The following is a 6,317-nucleotide window of genomic DNA, read 5'->3' as shown; positions in this document are numbered from 1 at the left end:
AACACACGACAATGCCTTTTTAGATACACCACCACCATTAAAAACTTCTGCTCTGCAAAAGACACTGTCAAAAGAATTAGAAGACATGCCACAGACTGGCAGAAAACACTTACAAAAGACATGTCTGATAAAAGACTGCTATCTAAAACATACAAATAACTCTTTAAACTCAACAATGGGAAAACAAACCATCTAACTGAAAATAGGCAAAAGCCCTGAACAGACATCTAGCAAAAAAAGCCATACATATGCCAACTAAGCATATGAAAAGATGCACAACATCATATATCATTACGGAATTGCAAATTAAAACAATGAGAAGATTACCACTACACATCTATTAGAATGCCAAAATCTAAAACACCAACATCAAATGCTGGCAAGGATGTGAAGCAACAGGAACAGGACATGAAAGAAGCTAATCTGCAAAGGGTACAAACTATGTGACTCCAACTGTAAGACACATTGAGAACAGCAAAACCATAGAAATAGTAAAAAGATTAGTGGTTGCAGAAGCAGCTGGGAGAGAGGTATAAACAGAGCACAGAGGAACTTCAGGGCAATTAAACTATTGTGTACAATATTATAATGGTGGATAGATGTCATTATACCTTTGTCAAAACCCATGGAATATATCACACCAAGAGTGAACGCTTCTTTAAACTCTGCATTCATGTGTGAACGGAAATGAAAAATGTTTTCCCTATTTCATCTGCTGTTTACAAATAAGCCCGCTACTGTCAGGTAATTATCCAGGAGTGCTTTGAGTCTTCTGCTCTCAGATCCGTAAGATATTGTGTTGCTTCCCTCAGCTCACTCCTTTCAGATGCTGGTGCCACATGGACCTAGCTATAGGGGATTTGTCCCCAATGGCTTTCATCTTGAGGCTTGTGGGTAAAACTTGCTACCTAGTTTTATTGCAGATGTTGTCCATTTTGCTCTACCTATTTGTATGGAGGACCTGAACAGATTTTAAAAATTACACTTAGACTATCACCGTCATCCCAAAATTACCCCTTCTGATTTTTACTCAAGCAAACAAACATTCTAGAATATTAAAATATTTGAGCCCACTTTTCAACCTCAGGCTAATGCTGCAGTAAATGGACTCCCTGACCCCCTCTTAGACTACATACATAAAGGTTCTGTTTGTTTATTGAGTGCTTGTCCACGTCTGTGCTCATTTTTAATTTAAAATTTCAGACTCTATCCTCACAATAGTGTTTTAAAGTAGACATTTGCTGGCCCTGAATAGATCCTTTCCTCCTCCTCAAGTCATTTTAATGACACGGTCTTGCACTGTCACCGAGGCTGGAGTGCAGTAGCCTGACTGTAGCTCACTGCAGCCTCAACCTCCAGGTTCAAAAGATCCTCCCACCTCAGCCTCCCGAGCAGCTGGGAACACAGGCGTGCGCCACAGCGTCCGACTAATTTTTGTATTTTTTGTAGAAACGGGGTCTCGCTTTGTTCCCTGTGCTGTCTATGCTGTTCTTATATCCATCTCTGGCTACAGATGTTTCTTTCCACTTTATGAAAGCTTACCCTTCTATGGCTGAGTTTTATCTTCAAGCGCCGACTGACCAGAGCGTTTTCTGGGACTCCCCCGCTGACAGGCCAGGCCTATGTTTTCCTTCACAGTTTCCCCCGTGGAACTGTGCAGCCCCTCTTCAGAGACTGTTCCAGCCTCAGGGGTGACGGCACGAGCTGAGACCTGGACGGGTGCGGGGTGCGTGATTGCAGCCGGGTGTCTTCCTTCCCCAGGGAATGGATGAGACTCTGCCCGGGAGAAAAGAGAGGGACAGTCTGTGGCGGACTCCCATTCCTCTGCCTCTGCACAGGCTACTTTCTGGCATTCCTGCTCACCTGCAGAGCTTCTGGAGAGGGGACACTGCATTCCTGAAAACGCAAAGCCTCCCCTGTACCAGTTACTCCATTCTTGCCTGGGCTCCACACAGGAAAGCGCGCGCTCAGCTCGGTGCATGCGGCTGGGGCTGGGCCCTGCGAGCCACGCCTCAGCTGCCCCACTGGCCCTGCCGATAGGGGGCGCGAAAGGGAGGCCGCGGGGCTGGAGGAGGGCGGGCTCGCTCCAGTTTCCGCCCCGTGGGCCTCCCGGCGCCTGCGCGTCGCACGCCCTTGCGGCTGAGTCGTGCATGTGCGGAAGCGACCCCTTTGTGAGGTGGGCTTGAAGGGAGCAAGCTTTTTGCTGCGTTGGCGTGACGGGAGCGACCTCTTTGTGACGTCGGCCCCCGCCGATGCCCCGCGCAGCAGCGGTTAGGCCCCGCGCTGGAGGTGCACCGGCCTTCCCGCGGCCTTCTGAGGCCTAAGAGCTCCAAGCCCTGCCCTTCGTGCCCTCTGCTAGGCGCGCGGCCGCAGCCCACAGTGGATACCTCATGGCGACTCAGAGTTGTCTCTTTAGCCTCTCGGCTACATTCTTCACATGACGTTTTCTCGGTAAAATAAGCGGTGTGACTCCCCTCTCCTGACCGGGCTGTGTCCCAGGGCAGAGCCGGCTGGAAACGCCCCACTTGACTGGACAGCACTGCGAGGGCTGCGGTGGGAGCCCCTTTAGCGGGAGCCCCTTTCACAGAAGCTGGAGCGCACCTCACTGCAGAGATGGTGTGGCCGGGAAGGACTTTCCTTTCCCGGTCCTCCCCTTACGTCACAGGGCACAAGAGTCATCAGAAAAGCATTCAGAGAAATAATAGCTGAAAACTTTCCAGATGGGCAAAAGACGTACAGCTGCAGATTTAACAAGCTAAACAAACCTCAATAATCGTAAATCCGAAGAAGTTCGTGCCAATCACATCATAATTAAACGTCAAAAAACCAAAGACTGAATAAATTTTGAAAGCAGCTGGAGAGAAATCAATGTTGCTCATGAGGCAACACCAATTCAAGTCAGCTGAGCTTTCACCTGAAACCATAGGACGCAGAAGGGAGTGACTGTTTTTTAAACTATTGAGGGAAAATAACTGTCAACTGTAGATTGAATATGTGGCAAAATTCCTCCAGGGAGTGAAAAGAATAGGTATTTATCAAACAAAGGAAAACTAAGAAAATTTGTTGTTAGTTTTCATCTTTAAAGAGTACCTAAAAGAAATTCCCTAAAAGGAAAGGAAATCAACAACAACAAAAGGACTTGGAACTTTAGAAAGAAAAGGAAAACATTAAAGTCGATTTTAGAAATTAGGAAAGATATAGTAAATACCCTTCAAATCATGAGTTTCCAAATTCATATTTGATGGTTAAAGCAAAAATTATATGACTACCTGATACGGTTCTCTATGCAGTGAACACACTTAAGCTCTCTATACATAAAAGTGGGAAGAAGAAAAAGACCTGAATGACAGTAAGGTATCTAACTTCACTCAAAGTGACAAACATTGATACCAATAGACTATGAAAGGTTGCATACATATATTGTAAAACCTAAAGCAACAACTAAGAAAATTACACAATAAATACTACAAATAAGATGGAATCCTAAAAATGTAAGTTACCCACAACTAGGTAAGGAAAGAGAAACAGAAGAATAAGAAACAGAGAAAACAAAAGGAAAGCAAACAATGTCAGATGTATGTCCTAACATATTACTTAAATGTGAACAGTCTAAATATGACAAAAGATAGAGACTGGCAGAGTAGATAAAAACACAGAATCCAACAATATCTTGCCTGTAAGAAACTCTCTTTGAATTCAACACCACAGGTAAGAGGAAAGCAGAAGGAAGGAAAGAGTTGTATTATGCAGACATTAATTAAAGTAGGAGTGGCTATATTAATATAAAAATAGTAGACTTCAGAGGAAAGAAAATTGCAAGTCAAAGAGCAACATTAAATAATGTAAAAGGATCAATCAATGAGGAAGACGTTGTGATCCTAAATGTGTATGCTGCAGACAACAGAGCCCTAAAATATATGAAGCAAAAACAAGAGTTGATAGGAGAGAGAAACAATTCCACAATTATAGGTGGGAAGTTTAACATCTGACTCTCAGCAGCTAATGGAGCTATTAGACGATCAGCAAGAATACAGAAGACTGAGCAAGGCCTTCATCCCACAGGATGTAACTGACATATAGAGAACACTCCCACCAACAGCAGCAGAGCACACATTTTCCAAGGGCCATGGAACATTCACCAAGCCATATCCTGGGTGATTAAACAAACAACAAGCAGTTTAAAATAATTGAAACTATACAGAGTGAATTCTTTAACCATAATGAAATCAAATTAGAAATCAATAAAATAAAAACAATGGAAAATATCCAAATACTTGAAAAATAAAAGACTTTTAAATAATTCATATATCAAAGAGGAAGTCTCAAAGGAAATTTTAAAAATACATAGAATGGGAAGAAAATGAAAATATAACATCTCAAAATATGTGGGGGGAGAAAACTAGTGCTGTGAGGAAATATATAGCACTAAAAATAGAAAACGTCTCAAATCAATAACCTAAGTAACTACTTCAAGTAACTAGAAGAAAAAAGAGCAAAGGAAGGAAATCATAAAGATTAAAGCAGAAATTAATGACTTTTTTAAAAAAATGAAAAGGTAACCAACCAGCAGCTTAACTCTATAATGCATTTTAAAACTTTTTTCCCATTTATCTTTAGTCTCAAGATGTAACCTTGAAGCAAACTGCAAAAACCTTTTCCTTTAACCTTAAAATAGACTGCATGTCCCTTCCTTTCCCACTGTGTACTCCCTTCACATTCATCTAATTATGCCAGTATCTATGTGCTTACTTAGGTGTTCAAGGGCTAGTCTTGAGACAGACAGACCGAGCCTAGACACCAAGCAGAATTCCAGAGATTACCTCAAGGCAGCTAGTCACCAACCCAGCCATTGTTCAGATGATGTCAGCCCACACTCCAGGTAGACAGAGACCCAAGATAGCCAGTGAAAAAGGACACACACACCTGGCACTCAGCACAACTGCATGCATCCCATACCAAGTTTATTTTTATAAACCCTTGCCTTCTCCCTATAAATTCAATGTGATTGCTTTGGATGGGAATCCAGCCACTTTCCTATTGCTAGTTTTGGTTAATGAAGTCACTTTCCTTTTACCAGACCTTACTCTTCTTGAGACTCTGCAAGCAGCAAATGGCTGGACCTGCATTCATTTACAAAAATAGAAAAAAATGAATGAGGCAAAACACCGTCTGTTTGAAAGAAAATAAAATGCACAAAGCTCTAGCAACACTGGTCAAAAAAAGACATAAAAATTAAGAATGAAAAAGAGGAAATCACTACAAATCCTTTGACCATTAGAAGAAAAATAAAGGTTACAGTGAATAGCTTTAAACTCACACAGTCAACAACTCAAAAGAAACAAGTCCTTGAAAACCTAAAACTACCAAACCTCAATCAAGATAAAACAGACAAAAACAGACAATCTGGACAGTTCTGTAATCTTCAAAGAAATCGAATTTGTAAATAAAAGTTTCCACAAAAAGAGATCTCCAAGTCCGGATAGTTATATTGAAGATTTCTACCATAAATTTAAAGAAGAATTAACACCAATTTTATACATTCACCTACAGAAATAGAAGAAGAAAAACACTTCTCTACTAAGTTTATGAGGTTAGTGTTACCCTTATAACAAGCCTAGAAAAAACAATACAATTATTTATATCACTCATCAATTTAGAAGCAAATATTCTCAACAAAATATTAAGAAGTTGAATCCAGCAATGTGTACAAAGAATTCTACACCATAACCAAGTGAGGTTTATTCCAGGTATGTAAGGCTGTTTCAACATTTGAAATCAATCAATGTAATCCATCATAAGTTAAATTTAAAAATTTGTATGATCTTAACAATTGACACACAAAAAAGTATTTACCAAGATCTGTGATAATTAAAAAAGAAGAGAAGGGAACTTTCTTGGCTTAATAAAGAGCATCTACAAAAAACCTTCAGCTAATACACTTAGCATTAAAGGAATGCTTGCTTTTCCTTTAAGACTGGGAACAAAGCAATAATGTCCACTCTTATCACTCTGTTCATCATACTACTGGAAGTTTTAGCCACTGCAATAAAACAAGGAAAATAAATGACATATACCAATAAAAAAGGAAGAAATGAAACTGGACCTGCTTGTAGATAGTATGATTGTCTACATAGATGTAGGAAACTACAAAAAAAGAAAAAGAATCCTAGAACTAATAAGCATGAGGGCGTTCTTAAATTCAGATTAATGCATAAAAATCAACTTTATTTCTGTATGACATTCCACATGACAATGAACATGTAGAAACCAAAATCAAATGTAACAATTTACAGTTATTTCAAAGAAAATGAAATAGG

The sequence above is a fragment of the Mandrillus leucophaeus genome, unplaced genomic scaffold (assembly GCF_000951045.1).
Source record: "Mandrillus leucophaeus isolate KB7577 unplaced genomic scaffold, Mleu.le_1.0 Scaffold1071, whole genome shotgun sequence".
In the NCBI taxonomy this organism is placed as follows: domain Eukaryota; kingdom Metazoa; phylum Chordata; class Mammalia; order Primates; family Cercopithecidae; genus Mandrillus; species Mandrillus leucophaeus.
The sequence above is the reverse complement of the archived record's forward strand: the minus strand, read 5'-3'. Positions refer to the sequence as shown.